Raw genomic sequence first — 4,515 nt, 5'->3', positions numbered from 1 at the left:
AGTTGTTATAATACCAAAATGTATAAAACACTTACTTATATTAATTGTATTGAAGATGAATTTTGTTTTAAAAACCTTTCACAAAATACTTTTGTATGACACCTCGTCAGTTCTCTCTGTATCAAAATAATAAATTGACAAACTGATTGTATTTATTTAATTGACATCTGTTTTTAAGAAAAATTTCCTACACCCATAAAAAATAACTAACAAAGCTAAAAATTGAAAAATAAAGATATATAACACTTCTATAGAGAAATAAAAGAATCACTTCAATTTCTGATATATCAAAGAGAATTTAAAAAAAAAATTTTATGAACAAAATTCTCTTGACTTCAGTTCCAACTGCAAAGTTTAGTTTTCTAATATCAAAATATTTAGATATAAATTTTTAAGCCAACTAATATTTATTCTGTTGACTTCTTAATTTGCTTTAAATAAAATTGTCACAAAATTATTGTATAAATAAATAAATTTTAATTTAATAATTTGCACTTTTATTTAACGTCAACATTATTATTTATTTAATTTGTTAGCACATTGAACTCTAAACGAAAAATGTATCTTTCATATATGGTTTGTTAGTATAACGTGTTAATAATACATTGAATATCAATGATTTGGATAATTTTAAATCAATGAATTGAAACAGTATTTAATTTGATTTTAATATTTTGAAAATAGTGTAAAAAAACACTTAAGAACAGTTCTCTATGATATTTTGACACATATCTAAATACCACATATCTGTTCATCACATTCTTTTTAATAGCAATTACTGCTAATACAATCATCTTTTAAAAAAAAAACTTTATTAGAAAAAAAATTTTTTTTTGTTGTTTTTTTTTTTTTGTATATCATTTTTCTTTAGATGTGAAACATTACTATTATTTCATTTACTTATCATTATTTTGTCATTGTCTCTGCCTTTATTGTCAACAAGGAACCAACCAACCAACCACCAGGCCTCTTGGTGGGAATCGAACCCACACCCCAATGTATCATAGCTCTACAACCTCTGCATTATGCTACGGGGTGACAGCTGTTGAGCATTTCATTCTCTTACTTCAGTTACTAGTCATTTTAACAAAAATGCTACTATGGAGCATTTTTAATACATAACATTATATACAAGTATTTTGTTATGCGTAAATTATAATTATTATTATAAATATAATTATTAAAATATATTTTGTTGTCAAGTTTTTAAAATTGATAATGTTATTGCTGAACTGGGTAAATATATAAATCCAATGAAAGGCACTAATAATATATTAGTGCGTCTTTCTTAGAGAAAATATTTTTATCTTCAGGCGATAAATTTAATTTATACGTAGTGCTATAGCTTTTTCTGTGTCAGTTCCTTAACATAATAAAACTATTATCCCTTCAATATTATTATTTTTTAAATATCTACAGAAAAACTGGTTGAATAGTCGGTCTACAACGTTGTTTTTCCTTTAAAAATTAAAATTAACACCTGTTTACTTTCAAGTATTTAGTCAGTCAAAACTAACTGCAAAGTAATTAGTTTACTCAAGTTCAATATGTTTATCTCTTTTTTTTCTATTTTGCATTTCAGTTTTTTTCTCACTATTTGAGTAAACCGAAACAAGCAGTCTGTTTTAATATGTCTCTCTCGCTCAAACACTCACTATTAGCCAGAAACTTTCATTGTAAACCAAAGACTACCACCTTATAACACAGACTATCACCATTAACCACAGGCCTTTTACTATTAACCATAGAGTAAGAGTAAAAGAAATTGACATAAATTTGCACAATAACAGAGCAATTGGGCTCAAGTTATATATCTCATGCCAATTGATTCTACTCTTCCAGAACATTCTAAAATTATCAAAAGGCAATTTAAGGTTATTAGAGGGGTTTCATTATATGTCATTATGGTCTGAAATATCACCTATATAAACTCCAACTCATTCGAAAAGCAGACTATGCAGCGATAATGAGAAAACAACTATGTATATTCTTTATCCAGGTTTAACAACGCACAGAAGAAAATTATTTCATATGGAATTTCTGTCACCAGAACAGATTGAGAACTCTTCTCCAGATTTAGTTCTGGACTTTGTATACAAAACTTTAAAGGGCTTTGTGTTATTAGAAGAGAATTTGGTAGAATAGGGCTCTTCTGGCTGCAGTACCGACTGTTAGGCGATTTCACGACAATACTTTTAGTTAATCAATTCCTTCTACTTACAATAGAAGAATTGCGTTTTCTTAATGGAACGCTATTCGTGCCCTATATTTTCGTGAATTCTAACTTGCAGATTATACCTCAAAGATAAGAAAATAACTATGCATATTCTTTGTGACTGTCCTACTTAAACAACGCACAGAAAAAATTTATTTCATATGGAAAATCTTTCTTCTGGCTTCAGTATCCGATGTTGGGCGATTTGACGACAACAGTTTTAAATAATTAATTCCTTCTACTTACAATGGGAGAATCGCGTTTTAATAAAAGGACGGGACGCTATTCGTGTACTATTGTGAATTCTAACTTTAAGCTGGCTTTTCAGGTCCAACATATTAACAATGTCTCTTCTGTGGTATCACAGCACCCAATTATTTATGGTTAAATGAGCTTTGGTACACAAGTCTGTCTCATCAACCAAGCTTTCTTAGTGGAACGCTGTTCGTGCACTATATGTTCTAGAATTTTAACTTGAAACTGGCGTTTCAGGTCTTTAAGGAGACGGTGTCTCATCTGTGGTATCACAGCACCCAATTATTTATGGTTAAATGAGCTTTGGTACACAAGTCTGTCTCACCAACCTAATCTAATTATTTGTAAAGGTACTATTTAATTAAGTGCTATATCATTATAATATTTTTAGAATGGTTTTTGTAGTAGTTTTAGGACTGATTGAATGCAGAAGATTTTTTATAAAAATTGAATAGCATAATGTAATAACAGCTCTATATAAATGGTATATAGGTAATATAGAAATAATAAAGATAATATAATATATCGAGTACCTTTTCTATACGAAGTAAATTTTTTGTCTTGTTGGTTAGTTGAGTAGTTAGTCACTAAGGACACATTTGTCAAATTTCAATCAACTAATCGTGGAATCACATTTTCCCAAACCTTTTGTGGTTTCTGAAATTTCTGTTTATTACAAATTACTTATTTAAAATTAAAATTTTATATCCTACAGTTGTTTCATTTCCATTCATTTAACAATGTGGGTAATCTCATCTAAACAAAATGTTCTGTAACTTTTAATTTTGTTAGTTTTTCATTAATGTTTTTCGGTTCACAACTAATTAATTTGTTTTTATTTACAATTAAGCATAAATTCAATTATAAAATATATTGTTACGTTGTACTAATAAATAAATGATAGGTTAGAGCACACGTTTCATGTAATCACAAATAGTGAAATAATATTCCCATGCAATCAAAACTTTTACATCAGGAATTATCACTAAAAGTACTTCTGATTCGCCCTTAGTATTTCCTGTGAACTCAAAATATCTAAAATTGAAATTTTGTATCTTTTTTCGAGTTTTTGTTGTTTTCTGTTAGTTGTTTGCAAACATTTTGCTCTTCATGTGATTACTTAGTAGTCGTGGCAGATAAATAGCCCAAAGCTGTTTGCAGTGTAAAATTAACGCTTTTTATTTGTGGAAACGCGTTGCTTCCAAGCAGCTTCGAACAGAAGCATTGCTCGCTAATTAAAATCTTTTGTATACAAAACTCCAATTAAAGCAAACATTAATTATTAATTTGCATGTTCAGTTATTTGTTATCTTTCCTGCTTTAGTTTTCTCCAAAATTATTCATTTTCCCATTACTGTGAGCAGTGCATTAGGAATTTATTGATAAATTTGTTTATACGAGATTTGCTTTCGTAAAGTAATTGGAGTAGTAATTTATGAGGAAATTATTTTTCTTTTTCGTTTCAGATAACATAATCCCATATAATTTTAATTAATTTTTGGTTGATTACTTAAAGATTTATTATCCATTTTGATATCCGCATACTTGCCTCATACATAAGAGGTAAGCAAGTCTGGAAATACTTTTTTACGACTTTTATCATTTTAATGATATCATATATATTAATCATTTCAATACCGATATATGCTTGTTTTAGTCACTTATTATATTTTAATTCATGTGAAAAGTTCATCTTAAACCCAATAAAATTTCTGAAATTGCTTTCATTAATCCAGAACAAAACCGCTGTAAAAATTTCGAAGTCCTTTGATCTCTTATCACATTTTAATTCATATCAAAAGTCTCCTATAATCCCTATAAAATTTCTGACATTCCTTTTTTTGGTCCAGAACAAGATCGCAGTATAAAGTCCTTTGATTTTTTATCACATTTTATTTCATATCAAAAGTTCTTTATAATCCCTATAAAATTTCTGACATTGCTTTTGGTCCAGAACAAGATCGCAGTGTAAAGTGCTTTGATCTTTTATCACATTCTATTTCATATCAAAAGTTCTTTATAATCCCTATAAAATTTTTAACATT

This window comes from Teleopsis dalmanni, chromosome 2 (assembly GCF_002237135.1).
Source record: "Teleopsis dalmanni isolate 2A chromosome 2, ASM223713v2, whole genome shotgun sequence".
Lineage (NCBI taxonomy): Eukaryota > Metazoa > Arthropoda > Insecta > Diptera > Diopsidae > Teleopsis > Teleopsis dalmanni.
This window is presented reverse-complemented; position numbering follows the sequence as displayed.